Raw genomic sequence first — 22,949 nt, 5'->3', positions numbered from 1 at the left:
GGGTCTGGGTTACCTCGCTCAAAATAATGTTTTCTAGCTCCATCCATTTGCCTGAAAAACTCAAGATGTCGTTATTTTTTTCTGCTGTGTAGTACTCCATGTGTAAATGTACCACATTTTCCTTATCCATTCTTTGGTCAAAGAGCATTTAGGTGTTTCCAGGTTCTGGCTATGCCAAACAATGCTGCTATGAACATAGTTGAGCACATGTCCTTGTGGCACAATTGAACATCTTTTGGATATATACCCAAAAGTGGTATTACTGGGTCTTGAAGAAGGTTGTTTCCTAATTTTCTGAGAAATCGCCACACTGACATCCAAAGGGGTTGTACCAGCTTACACCCCCACCAGCAATGCAGGAGTGTTCCCTTTACCCCACAACCTCTCCAGCATAAGCTGTCATCAGTATTTTTGATCGTGGCCATTCTTACAGGTGTAAGATGGAATCTCAGAGTTGTTTTCGTTTGCATTTCTCTGATGACTAAGGATGGTGAGCATTTCCTTAAATGTCTCTCAGCCATTTTAGATTACTCTGTTGAGAATTCTGTTTAGATCTGTACCCCATTTTCTTATTGGATTATGTGTTCTTCTGATGACTAATTTCTTGAGTTCTTTGTGTATTTTGGAGATCAGACCTCTATCCGATGTGGGGTTAGTGAAGATCTTTTCCCATTCTGTAGGCTGTCATTTTGATTTGTTGACTGTGTCCTTTGCTTTATAGAAGCTTTTCAGTTTCAGGAGGTCCCATTTATTAATTGTTTCTCTCGGTGTCTGTGCTGCTGGGGTTCTATTTAGGAAGTGGTCTTCTGTGTCAATGCATTCAAGTGTACTTCCCACTTTCTCTTCTATAAGGTTCAGTGTTGCTGGCTTTATGTTGAGGTCTTTGATCCATTTGAACTTGAGTTTTGTGCATGGTGATAGATATGGGTCTATTTTCATTCTTCTACATGCTGATATCCAGTTATGCCAGCCCCATTTGTTAAATATGCTTTCTTTTTTCCATTTGATATTTTCCGTTTTACTGAAAATAAATTTTTTTTCTCACATACTATATGCTGATTAGATTTCCCCTCCCTTCCCTCTCAGTTCTCCTCACTTCCCCTCATCATCCAGATCGACCTTTGTCTCTCATTAGAAAACAATCAGGTGTCTAAGGAATAATAATAAAATATACCAAGAGAAAACACAAACCAACATATCAGACCAAGACTGAACAGACAAGGAAGAGAGTCTAAGAGAAGGCACAAGAAGCACAAAGTCCTATTCTTTCACACTCAGGAATCTCATAAAAATACTACGCTGGAAGCCACAAAATAAACACAGAGGACTTGGTGCAGACCCATGCAGGCCCTGTGCACGCTGCCTCAGACTCCGAGCTCAGGTGAATTTAGAGGGCCTGTTTTCTCTGTCCTCCCTGCCCTCTGGCTCTTACACTGCTTCAGGAAGAAGCTCCTCTATCCAACCTCATTTTTTACATTTGGATAATTACATGCCTGTGCCTGAAAAGACATTCTATTTGGTGTATCTTATGTCATTATTAATAATTCTAAATAGAACTTTGTATAGTACGGTGTGTTTTATTTTTAATTTGATTAAAATATTTTGATTAAAAATTACATTATTTCTCCCCTTTCTTTCCCTCTGTCCATCCCCTTCCAATGCCCCCACTCCTGAAATTGATAACTTCTTCTTATTATTGCCACATACAAATATATAAATGTACATATATAAACACAATCCATTGAGTCTCTTAAGTTTTGTGTGTATATAATTACCCAGCCAGAGTTATCTTTTAAAAGTTCTTGATGAGTATGTGTATATATGCGTTCGATTGTAATCATAAATATAAAAATATCTGAATATATAAAACATAAAATTAGTCAATTTAATCATCTAAAACAAAATAAAATGTTTCATTAAAAAGCTGATAACTGAATTACTGCTAATATGAACTTTTATTCACTAATTTTGCTGCCTATCCAAAGAGAGTGCCAGGCTTGTGCTTTCTTCTCAGCAGCAGCATTAGCATAAGGCTTAAATACATGACTTGGGTGTATGGCGCATATCTGTAATCCCAGTCCTCTGGATGCGGAGCTGAGAAAACTGAAGAGTCAGAGGCCTGCCTGGACTTTGTGACATAGTTCAAAGGTCAAATAAATGTCAGTCCTAAAGAAATAAAACGCAACCCATGTCTATTGTGAGTATGGCTATACATATACCACAGAAGACAAAGTAACTGTTTAAAATGATTGCTTGTGGGAATCCACATTAAGAAAATGAAAATATACTTGCTGTCGATGTTTTATCACCTGTCCTGCTCTAACCCTTGAAAAAAAATGACTTTTCTAATTAAACATGTGAAAAAATGTTAAATCATATTGCAGAGGCTAACGAAACAAAGCTGGGTGGTGGCGGCGCACGCCTTTGATCCCAGCACTCAGGAAACAGAAGCAGGCAGATATCCGTGAGTCTGAGGCCAGCCTGGTCTATAAAGGGAGTTCCAGGACAGCCAGGGCTGTTACACAGAGAAACCCTGTCTCAAAAGACAACAATAAAAACAAAAACCAGAGGCTCAACAATCATTTGCATATGGCAGGAAATTTAGTATGATATTTTCAGTGAGTAAATAAAGCTATTCAATCTAACAGGGAGAAAAGAAACTAAGAAATATACTCCTGGTAAAGATAATGGATACAGAGCAGTTATTGTTGACAGAACTCATGTGTGTTTTGTTAAGTGACTGAAAAATTCATGCTGTTTCCTTGAACCTACAGCTTGCATAGCATCAAGTATTATTATACAGAACTTAGATGTTGAGAAATAATAACCTGACAGTTATCACTATGAGTTCTAATAAATATAACTGCACAATGTGTACAACTAATAAAACCAGGACTAAAGAAGGAAACAATGGAAATATATGGGGTCATAAGGGAAAGGAAGAATAGACTCATAGAAATTAGTCTAAAACAAGATTTTAATTTTAAAAATTAGAGAAAGACACTTGGACCCTCTAGGTTTAAAAAAACAAAACTGGAAGTTTTCCACATCCCATGAAATGTACCAGGAAAGATGACCTAACTCACACAGCTCTCCACAGCACATCAACTCCAAGGTCTGAGCAGCTCATGACAGGAGACATCACCAGCATATTGGAGATGAGCCGGTTCATAATTCTACACTGGACAGTTCAAATAAGAAGGCACACATACCCTTGAAGAAAGAAACACACTTATATCTCATAAATGAAACGAACCCAATTAAGATGAATGTGAGATGCTCCCCTAGGAAGAACACTAAGCTGCTGCCTGTGGCCTGAGCAACTGGGGTGCTGTAAGTCTTCACAGCAAGCAGCCAGGGTTCCCTTTTGCTTGCGTCACTCTCTCCAAATGCAAGAACTTAGGGGAGCCTCTACCGTGAGCAGGAGCCCGAATGCATGTGCTCGCTTTCCATGTCAGAATTTGTAGGGCTGATTAAGAGAAGCTGTTTGAACTATCTGGCTCAGGAACGTTTAGCTTTAAAAATAAATACACACTTTTAGGTTTAACATTTCTGAAAATTATAAATAAACGTTTTGGAAGAGCAGCGGTCTATTTGTGCCCCAGCGTGTTACAGGCCATCCTTTTCCTGAACATTGGAAGCAGCATTCCAGTAACAACACAACGCTAAATCCCTGCTCTGCAGGACAGACTTTGATTTCCTGTGACTTCCAACATTTAAAAAAAGTTTCTCCCTCTCAGATGATTTTATTTTTAAATAATCTTATTAGGTTTTAAGGTTATAATGCAATTGCATCATTTTCCCCATCGTTCCCCCCTCTAAACCCTGCCATATATCCACCTTCCTTGCTGCCTTTCTTTCAAACTAATCTGCTCAGTTCACAAAGTGTTTAACACTCACCACTTGGAAAAGTCTTATAAATTTTGTTTTATAAAGTTGTTTTAAAAATTCTAGTACCAAACTATGGGAAAATTCTAAGACAGAACTTCTTAAATCATATTCCAAACAAATGACATTTCCTTCGCTTATAAGCAAAGACTGAAATGCCCTGTAAGACATTATCTGACACCATTCCAAATAACGAGATCCTCTGTCAAACCAAACAGCAGGCAATGACAGTCATATTTCATGAAAAATCAAAGATTTATACAGCTATAATACATCTATTTTACCTTGAATTCCAACAGTTTAACAAATATTAAATATTAACAAATATTAAAGCATCTGAAAGGATCTACAACTACATCAAACTACAGCTATCAAAATATTCCAACATTAAAATTCAAATCAGAATAGACTATTTTCCCCTGAAAATAGTAACAATGTATCAATTATTAATGCTTAAGTGATGCTTATATTATCTCTATCCTGGAAGATTTGTTGTATTATTATTTGTAGAACCAAAAACTTACTAATGATAATTTCCACTAAGTATCATTTAAGGAAAATAACCTAGTACACAACTAAGTTTATGACAAAGCTCACTCTATCTCTCATATAAAGTGATGACACTTTCTAAATCTAGGACCCAGTTTACGACATGGTTAGTACACTGTTATTTGTCTTTTACTGAGGTTTACGACATGTTAGTACACTATTATTGGTCTTTTACTGAGGTTTACGATATGGTTAGTACACTGTTATTAGTCTCTTACTGTGGTTACTCTTTCCTTAACTAGAAGAGGTTATGGGAAAACATTTGATTTAAAATGTAAAATCCTTGTAGGATTTGTTTTTTGGGGGGTGTTTTGGGATTTTTTTTGTTGGTGGTGCTGTTATTGTTTCATTTTTATTTTTTCAAAACAGGGTTTTTATTGTGTAGCCTTGGCTGTCTCAAAATCTGTTCTGTAGATTAGGCTGGCCTCAAACTTACAGAGATCTACTTGTCTCTGCTTTCCTAGTGCTGGGATTAAAGACTACCACTACCTGAACTTTTTGAAAAAAATTATTTTTATTTTATTGCTGTTCTGCCTATATGTGAGGGTGTTAGATCCTGACGTTACAGACAGCTGTGTACTGCCATGTGAGTACCAGGAATTGAACACAGGTCCTCTGGAAGAGCAGCCAGTAATCTTAACCACTGAGCCATCTCTCCAGCCCCAAATGTTTTAATCATAATTAAATCTTATTCTAGACAGAACAAAAGCAAACAGAAGCATACAGGCCAAACAAGAATCCACTGGATTCCATGCTATCTGTAGGCAAGTTTCCAGAGTTTTCATTTGATGAATAGAAAAAGAGAGGCTCGCACACAACCAGGTATTTACTTTTCTTCTGGCATCATAGGTGTGACAGACGGAGGAGAACAGTTCATTGGTTTTCCTTTTGGCTTTAAAATTCTCACAGAAAGAAGAGGGGGGAACAAGGAAATACTCTGTATCTGGGACTTTCTCACATAACATTTAAATACTTAGTATATCTGTTCTCCTGTAAATAATAAAAAAAAAATGTTGCCACAATGTGAGTTCATATGTGGATCAGTCTACTGTATCTGAAATGTGCTGTTCCACTGAGCCATCATCACCCTTGATTCTTACTATCACTCTGTTTCCTCTTCTGCACAGAACCCTGGAACTAGAGAGAAGGGTTGGATGAAGACATCTCATTTAGGACTGAGAATTCCAAAGTCTCTCACTCTCTGCATTTTGTTCAGCTATGGGTCTCTGTGGTCCCATCTCCTGAATAAAAGAAGCTTCTCTGATGAGGGTTGAGGAAGGAGCTATAGGTATAGCAGTATGTCATCAGGAGTCATCTTATGTTCCTTTGGCAGACTAACAGTAGTAGGTTTCTCCTAGGGTCATAACCTATCTAGTTTCAGGTTCTTGACCATTTTAGCAATGTCAGGAATGAAATCCATCTCCTGGAGTAAGCCTTAAATCCACTTAAAAAAAAGAGGTTGGTTACTTTCATAATATCTGTGCCACTATCGCACCAGTATATTTTGGGAGCAGTTCACTGTTGAAGGTCATATGGATTATATTTGGGTGACATTGATGATTCCCTTACTCCTCTCACAGAATACAGAGTACCTTCCAGCACTATGAACATTAGTCAGCAGGGGAGAAGCATCTAGCTAGGCACCAGTTGGACTTCTGTGTTTGATTACATAAATAAGTGTTGTCTTCAGCAGTAGGGTTATAACATCAGGTTGTGAAGGGCAACCAGTGGCCTTAGTAATACCCTGTGAATGAAGTTTGGGGGATTCCATAGGACCCCATGAACCAAAAACTCAGCAGAATGTAATCAATTCCTGACACTGAGAGATTTTCTTTGGTGGCCTAAGATGTCTAGTTGGGGACATTGTTTCCATTATATGCTGACTACATTCAGATGTCCTTCATATGTGTATCTATTTCAGAAGCTTCTACAGTAGTAGGTTTCTAGAGGTTTTTCAATAACCGTCAGTGTCATCAGTTGTCCCTCCCTGTATCCCCTCCTTTACCTTGTTCTCCCATGTCCCTCCCTACTTAACCCTCTGATTCCAGTTCCCTTATCTAACCTCCATAACCTTATATTCAATTTTCTCTTCCTTTGGAGACTCTCTCATTCCCCAGGTCCCTTACTAGGTACCTCAACTTTGTGGTTATTCAGATTCTGGCAGACATACGGAAAGCTTAAAAGCTAACATCCACATACAAGAGGAAACAGACGATATTTGTCTTTAAGTATGACTTAGCTCCAACAGGATAATTTTTTCTAGATCCATCAATTTACATGAGACTATTGTAATTTCATTTTCTCTCAACAGTTCAAAAATATCCTACTGTATTAAACAAACCCCATTTTCATTATCTATTCATCAATTGATGGGCATTTAAGCTGTTTCCAATTTCTGACTATTTCAATGGTGTAGACATGAACATGGATTACTAAGTTATCTCTGTAAAGGGGGATAGAATCCTCTGGATTATGCCAAGGAGTGGTAGTATCAGCTCTCTTGAGGAAGATCGGTTTCCCAGTTTCCTGAGGTGCTGCCATCACACTCATTTCGACAGTGGCTGTACAAGTCTGCACTCCCACCAGGAATGACTAATTGTTCCCCAGTACCCACATCTTCTCCAGCATTTGCTGTCATTTGTTTCATTGATCTTGGAAAGCCTGACTGATATGTAAGACGAAATCTCAAAGTAGTTTTAATTTACACTTCCCTGATGACTAAGGACGTTAACCATTTAAGAGTTTCTCAGCTATTTGAGTTTCATCTTTTGGGAGCTCTACTTAGTTCTGTAACCCACTTTTAAGTTGGTGAGTCTGTTTTCTTGATGTTCAGGGATTTTAGTTCTTTATATATGTTAGATACTAACCACACCCCAGATATATAATTGGTAATGGTCTTTTCATCCTCTGTAGGCTGTTCCTTTGTTCTCGTGATGGTGAACTTTGACAGAAGAGTTTCTCGGCATCAAAGTCCCATTTATTGCTGTTGATCTGGTCTTATGTCAATGTTTTTCATCCATTTGCAGTTGTGTTCACTGTGATAAACATGGATATAGTTGTATTCTTCTACATACAACAATCCAGTTTGACTAGCACCATTTGTTGAACATGCTGATTTTTCTCCAGTGTGCATGTCAAAAATTAGGTGTAAGTGTAGACTTACGTCTGGATCTTCAATTCAATTCCACTGGTCAACATGTCTGTCTGTATGCCAGCACTATGCTGTTGTTCTTTAATTACCATAGCCCTATATTTCCACTTGAAATCAGGGAGATTGTTCCACTTTATGGTGCTTTCTTTAATTTCTTTCTTCAGTGTTTTAAAGCTTTTACCATGCAAGTCTTTCACTTACTCCGAGTTATTCTAAGACTTTGTTGTTGTCATTGTAATGGTGAAAGGTAATATTCCTGCCTTCTTTCTCAGTATGACTGTCATATACATATACATGTATATGTATACGAAGACTATACTTATTTTTGCAAAGTTTTGCTACTTTGTTGAAAGTGTTTATCAACCTTTAGAAGCTTCCTGGCGGTGTTTTTAAGATCCTTCATGTATAAAATCGTATCAACTGCAAATAAAGATACTTGGACTTCATTTCCTATTTGCATCCCCTTGATTTCTTCCAGCTGCCTTACTGCTATAGCTAAGGATTCCAGCACTATAATTATTAGGTATGGATAGAGTGGACATCCTAATTTCAGTGGAATTGTTTTGAGTTTTTCTCTACCCAAGTTTATGCTGGTTGTAGCTTTGCTCTAAACTGCCTTTATTATGTTGACGTCTGTCCCCTCTATCCCCAAGATCCCCAGATTTTTGGTTTTTCAAGACAGGGATTTTCTGTGTAACATTCATAGCTGTCCTGGGACTTGCTTTGTAGACCCAACTCACTGAGATCCACTGCTTCTGGCTCCCGTGTGTTGGAATTAAAAGCATGTGCCACCACTGCCTGACTAGTGTTTTTGTCTCTTTGTTAAATTTTACCTTAATGTCTGGAAGTGTTTTCGTTATTCCATGGAACTGTTTGTGTTTTCCTGGATTCATGTCCTCTTTAAGGTCCTTGACCACATTCATAATTACAGCTTTGAGATCCTTGTCTTGTGCTTCAACTAAATGGCTCTGTAAGGGTCTACTGCAATAGGGTGGTTGGCTTCTAGAGAAGGCATATTATCTTGGATGTTCATGTCTGTATTTTTGTGCTAGGACCTAGGCATCTGGAGTTACGATGTTTGAAGTGTTCTTGGTAGATATCTGGTCTCACCTTTATTGGTGTTCTGTTTCATTGTTTGTCATTGTTCACTGAATTCTGGCCAAGTGCGGTAGCTATGGGGTCCTTGGTAAAGAGTGTTTCTAGAGGTTGGCAAGTCACAAAGGAATAGAGATGTGCAAGAGAGAAAGGTTGAAAAGAGTGGCGGGAAGAATAGGGGCTCCTTGGGTCCATATAAAGATGCTGAGTTCTTAGGGGAGGAAGACAGGCTGTGAAGACAAGGCTTTTCCTGGCAGGCTGCAGCAGGACAACGAACAAGTCAGGAGAGACTAAAGTAAGGACAGGAAAGACAGTGAATGTCACCCAACTCAGTCCCAGCCTAGTACAGCTCCTGGGTATCTTAGACAGAAAGTATTTCTGAGGGTCATCAAGTTTACCAAAGGAATGGAAATGCGCAGAAAGGAAAAGCTGAGTGGGGTTGCAGAAGAGGGCAGAAGAACCTGGCTGTACACAAAAACCCAGGAAACAGAGATAGGGCGAGAGCTCACACTGCCATTCAGCCAACAATAAAGCAATGCTTATGTATGTTGCCATTTTCATCATTTCACAGGTTGTGATCTTAAAATGTATTATACACAACTTTTCTTCAACTGTTAAAGGGTTACTTTAAAATGCTAACTATAGGTGGAATATGATGGCTCATATAAATTTAGTATATAGCAGACTGAAGCAGACAGACTATGAGTTTTAAGAAAGCCTAGGCTATTTAGCAAGTTTAAGGCCAGCATGAGTGATGGAGAAGGAGCCTGTCATAAAAAAAAGCAAGCTGGGCACAGAGGAGCATGTCTTTAATCCCACCCTCTCTAGACAGAGGCACGAAGGCCTCTGTGAGCCTGAGGTCAGCCCGGCTTACATATTTAATGTCAAGCTAGCCAGTAACACAAAGTTAGACACTGTGTTCAAAAGATAAAGCAAAATAAAATTATATATACTCACATATATGTGTGTATATATACATATGTGTGTGTATATATATATGTATATATATATAAACATGCTATGTATTGGTATATTATTGTGAAGACAAGTGCTTGTGGACCCAACAACTTAAAAAATGTGAATATTTAAATCATGCAAATGCTCTTAAGTTTTAAATAAAAATTTTCTTAGAACAAATAAGTATATAATTTCAACATAGATTAGACTACGTAAACAATGACAACTGGATAAATAAATACATAAGACTCGACTGTTAACAGAAATTAATACTTCCTATAAAGCTAAAGTATTTGAATTTGTGAATAAGAGTATTAGCAAAACAATTCTAAATTATATCCAATATAACTGAACACACAGTCATTTCAGTTTTATGTAAAGCATAAAGAAAGCTGTAAAAGCAATTCAACAATGTAAAGTATAGTATATATGCAAGCACAGCAGACATTTCAAACGCTAACTACCCCATCACAGTGTCAAAAGAATCAGGTTATAGATTACAGCGGGGACTTAGCGCTAGTCCTCTGGTAGAGGACTTTGTAGTTGGTGTCTGTTTTTAAGAGAAATAGGTAACAATATCACAAATTTATCAATAATTTAAGACAAATACCTCACTCAGATTAGAAAGCAAGAAAACTATAGAATTCAGATTAGGACACCCTGTGAATAGTCTCTTACATTTTATAATCTCTCTGTTTTACAAAATAAGATATGGTTATTATAAGAGAAACTATTAGAGCAATAAAGGAACCAAAACTGTTACTAAATTTAAATAATAAAATTTACAAGGAAATAAAATGTGAATTCTTTGATGATTTATAAAACTGCAATATACTTGATGCAAGTAACTTTAAATGTTCAATTCCTTTGGTGAAAACTCAAAAGGCTATAGGTAAATAAAGATAAACACAAAGTCCTATTAGAGACAATCAGTGAATGATAAGTACCCCCATATGTGGTAGAATACATCTCTTCTTTGAATCCTATGATTTCTTGGGGTTTTAAAAGTGATATTATATAAAATATTCTGGAAAATATAAATATAAAATATAAATATTCCTGAAAATTTCTCTTCAAATAAGTAAATTTCAAATCCACAGATTACAATGACTCAGGGACCTAGCTGTTAAATATGAAGGCCATTTAGCTCTATCTCTTAACAAATACAAATATCTGAGACAAAGATTTTGGTTTTCACCTCCTCTAGGCCCCAAATACAGTGCTATTAGTACTACAACAGTCACAGGATCCAAACAAAACAAGCCCCTTAATACACAGGGGTTCTGTTTTAGAATTTTAGACTGTCAATGCTATATAAATATTTATTCTCCATGAAATAAAAAGTTAAACATTAACAATAACAATGAAATGAGACACCAGAAAATAGCAATCACATACATTACTGTTGGTAAAAAGCCTTTTTGGTAGGTAATTTGACAAGATATAAAATTAAAATTTATAAACACTTTGTTTTCAATAACCACAATTCCAACAATTCATTAATGACTGTCATTAGGAAATAACATTGAAGAAATTAAAGTACTATGCAAAAATAGATTTCACTGACACAAGTATGCCCGAAAAGGAAATTCTTAGAAGAAATCAACTGCTGATAATTCACACAGTAAATATTATATACTTGTCAAAAATAAAATAAAATGACAATAATATTCACAAGAATAGAAAACCTGCAGAACCAAGAACTTGTACATGGATACATCTAACAGCATAATTTACAATAACAAAAGTACATAAACACTGCAGATGTCCATTAGCTAATGAATGGATATATATGAATCCACATAATTATATATATTATATGGATATAAAGGGAGTATATCGATATAATAGACCACCATCTAATCACAAAAAAATAATGTAAGCCTGATATACAATAGAATGGTTTGAAAACACTATGCTGTGAAAGACAGTATACACAAAACCAAGTACAAAAGGACACATACTTTATGAAACGTCCAGGACAGACAGACAGACAGACAGAGAGAGAGAGAGAGAGAGATAGACAGACACACACATAGATAGATAGATAGATACATAGATACATAGATAGATAGACACATAGATATACACATAGATAGATAGATAGATAGATAGACAGACACACACATAGATAGATAGATACATAGATAGATAGACACATAGATATACACATAGATAGATAGATAGATAGATAGATAGATAGATAGATAGATAGATAGATAGATAGATAGACACACACATAGATAGATAGATACATAGATAGATAGACACATAGATATACACATAGATAGATAGATAGATAGATAGATAGATAGATAGATAGATAGATAGATAGATAGATAGACAGACACACACATAGATAGATACATAGATAGATAGACACATAGATATACACATAGATAGATAGATAGATAGATAGATAGATAGATAGATAGATAGATAGACAGACAGACAGACACATAGATAGATACATAGATAGATAGACACATAGATATACACATAGATAGATAGATAGATAGATAGATAGATAGATAGATAGATAGATAGATAGATAGATAGACAGACACACACATAGATAGATAGATACATAGATAGATAGACACATAGATATAGATAGATAGATAGATAGATAGACAGACAGACATAGATAGATAGATAGATAGACAGATAGATAGATAGACACATAGATATACACATAGATAGATAGATAGATAGATAGACAGACAGATAGATAGATATAGATAGATATATAGACAGACACACACATAGATAGATAGATAGATAGATAGATAGATAGATACATAGATAGGCACATAGATATACACATAGATAGATAAATAGATAGATACATAGATACATAGATAGATAGATAGATAGACACATAGATAGATCGATAGACAGACAGACAGACAGACAGACAGACAGACAGATGCACTGGCATGGACAGTAGTTTAAAGGATGAAGGTGGAGAAAGGTAACAGCGTAATTAGTGGACAGGAGCTGCGTTGAGGGCTGATAAAGTGTTCTTGAGGTGCCATCAGTGACCCCTGCACAGCTGTAAAGATGTCGGAATCCAATGACAAGTATACTGTCATTAAAACAGTGTGCTTATGTCGTGAATTATGGTGATAAATACACAGCACTGTAATTTGCAGTTATATTTGGCAATTCTTAACATTTTCATACTATTACAGCCTTATATTTGAATGATGCACCTCGTTTATGAATGGTGGGGGGAAAAAGGCAAAGAAGAAATTGGTTCCACCAAAAACACACACAGGAAAAGGCTAAGACTCATGATCCTTTGTCCTTTTCCCTCGGACCGTTCCTTCCACTTTTAACAGAAATTTTTTTAAAGAAATTCAGGCATCCATATGATAGTAACAGAGTAACATTTCACTATCAAGAGTCAACCCAACAGGCATCAGAAAAACAAGATGAAGGCTACACACTGAATAAAGGAAGCACAGGAATATAACGGATACTCAAAATAGTACGTGAAAAGCACAGAAATTTAGTGACATTTTTTCAGTGACTGACCTTTTTCTCTATAATTGGCTTAGAAACTACAAGTTTCTACTTTCAGAATCTACAGTTAAACAACTAAACCTTACATTTACTAAGACACATTAATAGTTATTTTTGTAAGATTTTTGTAAGATGTAAGACAGTAAATCAAATTTTCCACAGAACATAGAACCCTATCTTCAGAAATTATTTAAATAAGATTTTTTTAAACTTAAAAATCTGCTGAGACTTTCTTAAATTTCCAAGCACTTAACTTAAAAGAGCATTTCTCAGAGTGACCTTGTCCATTGTCTAAACACTAAATCCTGGCAATCGGGCAGTTTCTTATCTCTGGTATCATGTTTTTGCCTGAGTCTAAGGGCTCTTATTGGATGACGTGTTCATATTACTACAGAAACAATTCAGGTCTCATTTTGTGTGCAAACCAGGAATCAAAAGTTGGAAAGCCGTCAGAAATGAACAAAGAAAACTCAAAAGCCAAATGGACAGGTTTATCTGTACCTATTGTTTCTAAGAGTGTTTATACTCACTTCAAAAGATGGCCTCATAGGGAGGTGACTATTTACCAGCTAAGACAGGAAGCGCTTTGAGGTTGAAGCCAAAGTTTAGGTATCAGAACAGTTCAGTTAGTTGGATTACAGAAATCACAGGAGTTTTAGCCCTTTCTAAATGTCTGAATTCAAATGGTACTGGTGGGAGGGGTGGGATTATTATATCTGCATTAACGGTTCAATTTAAAGATTTTCACTGAATACCCATCAATGTAACAGATGTTTGGAATATATCAACAGTGAGACAAAGCTTTAGATCTGGAAGAGGAGAACAAATAAGAATGAGTAAATTATGTAATATATTAATAGACTTGAAAAGTCTATATTAACAGACTTGAAAATAATGCAGAGAAAAAAGATGTCAGGAGTGTGGGTTGATGGTAAGAGATGGAAAGATGATTCATACTTTTAAGTATTGTAATGGCGTAGACTTCACTGGGTAGTTTCTAAGTAAATTGTGGAGTTGAGCATTCACATAGAAGAAGAGGCCCCTAGGAAGCCAAGCAATGGCTATCTGGTGTGATGTACCTGGTACAGCCAGAAAGGTAAAAAGGCTAAGTTCAGTGTAGTAACTTCCGGACGAAGGAAAGATTAACTGTACACAGAGAAACTGAGGAAATACTCAGGATCAATGCAAAATTCTCAACTGGATGTGAGTCCTTAGGGCCAATGTTAGTAACAACAATGAGCAGATTAACTCAGAAGAAATGACATGACATCTTGATTTTTCTTTAATATATGGTATGCCAGCACTATTTTATAACTCTTTAGAATAAATTCATTATTCCTAGACATTTGTATCAATTTTGGGAAACACAGGAGACGCACACTATAAACAAAAGACACATACCAATTTCATCACCCGAAAACCCTTCAGCATCAACCTAACATGTTGATCATGTTTTAGACAGTACAGTCTAGCCTTTTCCAAAATGTTATATAAGTGGATAATACACTATCCAAATTGTCATAACTTTGCTTCACATATTTACCATAATCCATCTGATATTCATACATGTTTTAAGTAGAAATATATTTTCTATTACTGAGTTTTTTCATTGAACATGATAGCTAGCCATTTATCACACTGAAGATATCTGGGTTGCTTCTGGTTTTTGACAAGTATAAATAAAGCTTCTCTAAATAGATTTTGCATGGACATAGGTTTTTAGGCCCAGGATTTCTGGAAAATAAAATTCTATTTATCTTTATAAAAGATTCACAGTTGTCCTTAAAGAAGCTGTGTCACATTTTCTGCCGCCAGCAGTGCACATCAGCTCTAGCTCCTCCCCATGCATCTCGCAGAGTTTGCAAAGTGCACAGAGGAGGCTCGCTGTGCTTTCGCTGAAGGGAAGGAAGAAGAACGCAGAGCTGGGAGAGAGGATCCTAGGCGGCTTTGGTTCTGCTCCCTCTTTGTGGAGCCCTGTGGGTTTATCGGCACTCTGACCCCAGTCTTCACTGTAAAACTTCCGTTTTCAACATCACAAAACATCTTGAGCAAGAGATAGCTGTAAGCTCAGTCCTGAGGCCTTAAACAGTCTCAGAAAGAAGCGAGACATGGGGTATTGACAAACAGCTCTGTCTTAGTAGCTGTGCTTCTAACAGTGCTCCTGTGTGGTGAGACATGTGTGGGACTGCAAACAGGTGCTCACCCTACACCAAAATCTAAGGTGCCAGGTTCCCACACGTGTCCTCAAGAAGGTTGTGTCCTTGAAAGACCTCAGATTTGGTATACTATGCCTCAAATCATGGTTTCAACACCCTCACTGCATACTTTTCTAGCGGCTCAAGAGAATAAATCTCCTAAAGGGAGATACAGTCTATCACGTCCTCATGTACACGCCATTCACTCTAATAACAGTTATGAAGTTTTTAGTAGAATCTACAATTCTTAGTGAATCACCGTGTCATAGACATTTGTTTTCTCTGTCGCACCTGCTTTCCTAAACAGACTTCTGCTTAAAGCCTGTGCATCCCGAGGCACACTCAGAACAAAAGTTTGCTTGTTTGTTTGTTTTCTAAACAGGTTCTCTCTACATAACCCTGGCTGTCCTAGAACTCACTACATAGACCAGGCTGCCCTTGAACTTGCAGAGATCTACCTGCTTCTGCCTCTCGAATGCTGGGATTAAAGGCATGTCCCCGAATGGCCAGCTCCTCAGATCAATTTTATATCTGTAATAATGATTTTGAGAGCATCTTTTTAATATGCTGCTTACATATCTTTGTGTGTATGGTGTGTGTGTGTGTGTGTGTGTGTGTGTGTGTGTGTGTGTTGTCTGCTCAACTCTTTTGTGTATTGTTAACTAAGTTTGTCATTTGGTCACTGTCACACTATCATGTACAGCTTTGTTTACTGATTTATATAATTGGTCTACTTGTGCTTATTTCCATTTCATAAATTTTAATTTTGTTGTATTTATTGTATATGTGCTGACAATCACATTATATCCAAGTCTTTGGATACTCTGAATATAAACTCTTCTTCAAGTAAGCAATCAATTTATACACCTTCCCCGGGCCTGTAGCTTGCCTTACTGTCTTTTTTTTTTTTTCTGGTTTTCTTTCTTTCCTTTTTTTTTTTTTTTTTTTTTGGTTTTTAGAGACAGCATTTCTCTATGTAGCTTTGCAGCCTGTCCTGGCACTCACTCTGTAGACCAGGCTGGCCTTGAAATCACAGAGACCCACCTGCATCTGCCTCCCGAGTTCTGGGATTAAAAGCATGCACTACCACTGCCCAGCTTGCCTTGCTGTCTTAACTAACTTTGTCTTTGTGAGACAAAAGGGCTTTCTTGGGATTTTGTGGTGGCTGTGGTTATTGTTTTTAAATACAATATATTTTATCACTTCTTGTTTTGCTTACAGCTTGTAATTTTGTTCTGGACATTATACTAATTTTGTTTGAGTTTTAAACTCTTTTCACTTTTACATTATTTGAGATAGACAGATAGATAGACAGATGGACGGATAGCAGACTGACAGAGTAGTGATCTAAACTCTTTTGTTTTTCTGTGTAGCCCTAGCTGGCCTGGAATTTGCTCTTGAGACCATACTGGCCTTGAACTCACAGAGATCCGCCTGCCTCTGTCTCTCAAATACTGGGATTAAAAGCATGTACCACCACTCCAGTTCTTATTCTTTTAAAAGATTTCTCATGAATATTCATTGTTCTAGAATTATCTGTTAACTTCTCAATTGAATGGTCTGCACAGGCAAAAACAAAACAAAAAAGTCAAGATTTTTAATGGGTTTATTTATGAATTTTCTATTCAATTAATTTGACGTGTGTGCAAGATTTCATTGGCACACTGACTGCTATTATCATGATACTAAATTTTGAAATCAGATAGATTGAATCTCTTGTTTTGACTGTCCGTTGTAAAACCACTTGACCTATTCTAATTACTTTGCCTGGTCATATAAACCTTAGGATCACTTTGTCGACAAAACAAAAACAAAAGAACAAACACATTTCCCAAACTGGAATTACATTGAATCTATGGATCAAAAGGAAAAGAACTGATATCTCGTACAGCCTTCTGAACTATAATGAAGAATTGTCTATCAACAAGGTTAGTGTGTTAGGGCTGAATAAGTCATTTGTAAATTTATGCTGGCCTTGAAAGAAGTCTTTTATTTTACACAACTATTCTGTGGAAACTTTTTTAAAAATGCAAGTGAACGTTGAATTTCATCAAATATTTTTAATGAGTCTTTTCATATAATACTGAGTTTTCATTCCCTGAATTTTTATGTAAGTATTAAATACATAAAAAATGACACTTTCAACCATGAAATGCAGCACAAATTCTAATTGGTATTAATAATAAAAACCCAGATTCAGATATAGGGGTTAATGCTGAAGATCAGAGAAACAAAGCACCAGCCAGTAGAGTTCTTTACCTCTACCAATGCTCAGATCGAAGGGGCGATCCTGTCCTCAGACTGCATCTCCAGACTCCATCTGTCTCTGCCGAACCTCAGACTGCACTGGTTCTGTGTCCCCTGCCTTATATTCCCCTCTTCTCCCAGCCATATCACTCCTGTCTCCACATCCCTGGTTCTGGGATTAAAGGCGTGGGATCCCAAGTGCTGGGATCACCTGTGTGTGTGAGCTCTGTTTCTCTTTTAGACAGATTACGCTTTATGTAGCCCAGGGTGGCCTTGAACTAAGGCCTCTACCTCTACCTCTACCTCTGTCTCTTCAATGCTGGGATTAAAGGAGTGTGCCACCACTCTCTGGCCTCTGTGGCTAACTAGTAGCTTAGCTCTGCACTCTGACCTTCAGGTAAGCTTTATTTGTTAACATAGAAATAAATTATCACTACAATGAAACATTCCTCTACAGTATGATCTGTCATATTTTATTAAGGTTTTTAGTATCTATGATCATGAAGGATCTATGTATATTAAAGAATTTTATTATTCTTAAATTATGTGCATGTATTTATGTGTGTGAGTGCAGGTGTTCACAAAGCCCAGAAGAGGGTGTCAGATACTGTGCAGTATTTATCTTTATGTGACTGCATTACTGTACTTAGTTACATGATGTTCTCTAGGTTTACCAATATTGTTGCTAATGACAGGATTTCCGACTTCTTTAAAGTTGAATGGTATTCCATTAAATACAAAGAATACATTTTTTATCCATTTATGAGTAGAAAGATATTTAAATTGATCGTATACCTTGGAAAATGTGAACAATGGGCAAATAATGAGCAAAAGACATCTCCTCGGCATATTCATCCTACTGTGTTGGGATATATATCCAACAATGGGATTATTGCACTGTGAATTTTACTGTTAACTGTTTTAGGAGTCTCAGTGTTTCCTATAATGGCTGTACCAACCTACATTCTCACCAATGGAGCGAGCATATCTTTTTCCATAACCTCTGCCAGTACTTGGTACAGCTGGAGTGAAACAGTTCACTGTGCTTTTGATTTGCATGTACCTGATAATCTGTGATGTCAAACATCTTTTCACATATTTACTAGCTATTTGTGTTTTCTTTGGAGAAAATGTATATTCAGGTCTTTGAAGAATTTTAATAATTCATGTTTAAAGGTTCATTTTTCAGTGCTAGGAATCCAAGAGTTCTAGGCACACTACCGCTGGAGTACATCCTGAACCACTGCCAATTTTTAAGATCAGTTATTTTCTGAGTCTTTTAGTTCCTTCTATATTATGGATATTAATGTATCTTACATGTAATGTGCAAATATTTCCTCCCTTTTTGTACGCTCTCTCTTCATTCCGCCATTTGTTCCATTTGCTTCACAGAAGTTTTTTAATTTTTTATGATCCCATATGTGAATTTTTGCTTTTGGATTCATATCTAAAATATCACCACCTATGTCAGTGTCGTAAAGCCTTTCCCTTACATTTTCTTCTGGTAGGTCTCAAGTCTTACAACATTTAAATATTTAACTCGTTTCAATTAGTTTTTGCACAGGATGTGAGGGCTGCAATGTCCTTTTACACGCAGATATTCTGTTGTGCCAATACTATTTACTGAACAGAGTCTCCTTTTCCAATTATGTATTACTGGTACTGCTGTCAAAAATGAGACCAATCTTCTTCATCAGTTTGTAGTATTCCCACTGATCCCCAGCCCAGCATCACGCTACGTAGACCAATCTGGCCCACGGCTGGCAATTCTGTTTTAGACTCCTGAGTGCTGGACTTACAGACATGTACCACTATTCCCAGGTAGAATATATTTTGGGTTGGAGAGTCTCCAGTTTTGTTCCTTTTGCTCAGGACAGCTTTAGATATTCAGGGGTTTAAGTAGTGGTGTGTGGACTTTAGGGTTTTTCTACATCTATGAACAATATCAATGCATAGAGCAGTGGTTCTCAACCTTCCTAACGCTGTAACACTTCAATAAAGTTTCTCATGTTGTGGGGATCCCAATCATAAAATTATTCTTGCTGCTACTTCATAGCTGTAATTTCGCTACAGTTATGAATCATAATGTAAATATCTAATAAACAGGGTACCTATATGAGACCCCTACGTAAGGGCCATTCAACCCTAATGGAGTTGCAACCCACAGGTTGAGAACCACTGGTATTTAAACTTGACAGAATCTGTAGAGTTTGGGGTGGTATGTATAGGCTATTAATCTTTAATACTCTAATCCATAAACATGGGATATAGCGTCCATTTACAATAAGGTGACACGTACCAAGGTTTTAGTCAACCATGGACCACACATCACAGGGAAGTCCCATAGGTTATATTGCCTAATGATGAAGTCCCCTCAATTTGTGCAAGTATACTTTATGATTTATATGGTGGTAAGACTGCCTAACAATGCATTTCTTAGAACACAATTCCATTATAAAGTAATATATGATAATATTCGCAATTTTATAGCCATCTTATCTATTTCTGAAGTAGGTGACAAGGTAAATAGAACTGTATATGGTACCTTGAGCCATAAATGTGCTCCATCATTCAGGTATTTGAATACTTGGTACCCAGTTGCGGGCCATGTTTGGAAAGTGTGACCTGGCTGGAAGACGTCCGTCACTAGGGCAGGCTCTGAGAACTTAAGGTCTCACACTCTCCCCAGTTTTCTCTCTCTGCTTCCTGCTTGTGGTTCCAGATGTGAGCCTTCATCTTTCTGCTCCTGTCGCAATGTCTACCTGCTGCTGTGCCTCCCAGCTGAGATGGACTCTTACCCCTCTGGAGTCACAAGCCCAAACAAATCCTTCATTTTCTAAGTTGTTTCCAGTATACGGTGTTTTACAGAACAGAAATATAATCAATAAAAAAATAACTAAGATACTGCATTTACCCCTAAGAAACTTCACACAGATTAATTCAGTAACATAAAACATAAAATAAGTAGTATTTAAGAAAGCCTTGGGATTGTACTTTGGCTTTAATTTGAATATGAACCACGTCTGTGGTGTGGGAAATTAAAACGTTAGCAGAATCGTAAGTTATGAGCACTACAGGCTTTAGAGTATTGGAGTCACTTTATACAGTCTCAAGCGCTAGACTCTGAGAGAACAGTAAGAAACCAGGGGTGTACAGGAAGAAAAACAATCCTGCAGTAGCTCCAAAGACTCAAGGGACTACAGACAGCTGTCTACCGGGGGTGACAAGAAGAGAGCCTGAGAGAAGTGTCATATAATACTCATCTTGTAAGAGTTATTGTATTTATTTGGGGGGGGGTGTAGAAGACATGCTTGGTTGCAAACACCTTTGCCTCCTGAACCATCTTGCTGACTCATAAACAAAAGAATTTTCTAAGTACCTAAACTGTCCCAAACTTTGATGAACTGCCTTCCTGGTTCCCAGAGACCAGATGTGCTCAAACAAAAGTCTGTAAGTCTACCAATTAGAAATACTACTGAGTGGGCTGGCTGTGGTGGTGCACACCTTTAATCCAGCACTTGGGAGGCAGAGGATGATTGAGTTTTGTGAGTTCAGAGCCCACCTTGGTCAATAAAGTGAGTGCCAGAACAGCAGGGCTACACAGAAAGTTCCTGTCGAAAGAAAGAGAGAGAGAAAGAGAAAGAAAGGAGGGAGGAAGGGATGAAGGGAGGGAGGGAGGGAGGGAGGGAGGGAGGGAGGGAGGGAGGGAGGGAGGGAGGAAGGAAGGAAGGAAGGAAGGAAAGAAGGAAGGAAGGAAGGAAAGAAGGAAGGAAGGAAAGAAGGAAGGAAGGAAGACGAACAGACAGACGGACGGGCTACTAAGCGCATCTCCATTAGACTACAACCGACTGGTACTTCCCAGTCTATGGTGCCCTGTCCTGACTGAGGCAGTGCTATGGAAACCCATGGTGAGGATGGACAGTGCTGAGACGGCTGAAAAGCTTCACTTCAGCAGAACATTCATGTGTGCAACTCTTCTGCAGTAGCTTTTATTAAAAGACACAAACCCGATAAGGAAGTGTCTTACTACAGAGCTCAGGCTGGCCTCAATCTCACAGTCTCAGTCTCTAAAGTGCTGGGATTACACAGAGGGGCTGCTCTGCTCAACTTCTTCTTTAAAGTGACTCCAGCCTAAATACTACGGAGCTGAAGAGACAGAACTAAGGTCTCTTACTATTTTAATATCCTGTGATGAATTCCTCCTTCTCAACTATTTTCTAGAGAAAACAAAACCATCATTTGATCAAGGGATTAGTGCAAATAATACTCAAGACAGATTTTTAAAAGCCTCCTTTTCTCCAATTATGAGACTTTTTAAATGAATTAAAAGTAGATAATTTTGTCAGCTCTTCATTTTACCTGTGGCAGCAAGCCTACACTATGTTTGAGGGAGACATTTATCTTTCTCTAGAGAAAATTTAATATATAAGCCAAATGTTCTTTATTTCAAGGACAAGCAGTAGCTTGACAAAAATAAATATTATAAGCTGATAAAATAAGATCCTTTTCATTTGTACTTACATAAAAATCTGGTGGTGGTGGTGCGCGCCTTTAATCCCAGCACTTGAGAGGCAGAGGCAGGCGGAGCTCTGTGAGTTCAAGGCCAGCCTGCTGCAAAGAGCACCTTCAGGACAGGCTCCAAACCTACACAGAGACATCCTGTCTTGAAAACCAAAACAAAACAAAAATTAGGAGCTTTAATTAAAATAAAACTAAAATTTAAGTAAATATTTACAGTGTACAATTAAATACAAAACCTCTCAAAATATAAATTATATTACATTATTAAAAATAGGAAAACATGAAATTTATAGGTACTTGAGACTTTCAAATATTTCTCAAAAATCATTTCATGATCCATGATAGTTGATGTATATTAACACTTAATAGTATGCTTTGAATTTTTGACTTCATTCAAGCTAAACCTGCAATACTTTAATATGTCCATGGGATTTTTGTTCTTGAGTTTTGTGGAGCTGGAGACTGAAGTTGGGCCCTGTACCTGCTCATACAGCACCCAACCACTGAGCTATTTCCCCATTTATATTAGCTTCCTTATTTATACCACTAAAATTTATATTGATAAATTAACTAGATTTTATAGTCTTATTACAGCATTTCCCAAAAATAACAGCAACAGACTTGATTGTATGGTATCCGTTCTGAACATTCATCATCTATCTTTTACCACAGTACAACTCAGAAAACATCTATTCATTATATAAAAGGAATTCACTTACGTTAGTGAGCGTGCCCAATTACTCAACACGGAATCTCAAGATGTCCTTACATTTTTCTACTCATAGTTTTTGTTTGTTTGTTTGGTTGGTTGGTTTGGG

The 22,949-nt window shown here is 37.2% G+C and overlaps 2 protein-coding genes across 5 annotated transcripts in view; one reads left to right on the top strand and one right to left on the bottom strand.

The window, feature by feature from the left end:
* Nucleotides 1-22,949, top strand: part of LOC125399935 (ATP-dependent translocase ABCB1) — a 155,337-nt gene that overhangs the window by 11,192 nt on the left and 121,196 nt on the right. The gene's annotated exons all lie outside the window — the stretch shown is intronic.
* Nucleotides 1-22,949, bottom strand: part of Rundc3b (RUN domain containing 3B) — a 151,218-nt gene that overhangs the window by 106,929 nt on the left and 21,340 nt on the right. The window lies entirely within an intron of this gene.

Source organism: Myodes glareolus, chromosome 27 (genome assembly GCF_982192425.1).
Source record: "Myodes glareolus chromosome 27, mMyoGla1.1, whole genome shotgun sequence".
NCBI lineage: Eukaryota > Metazoa > Chordata > Mammalia > Rodentia > Cricetidae > Myodes > Myodes glareolus.
Note: the sequence above shows the minus strand (reverse complement) of the source record. Positions and strands in the feature narration are given on the sequence as shown.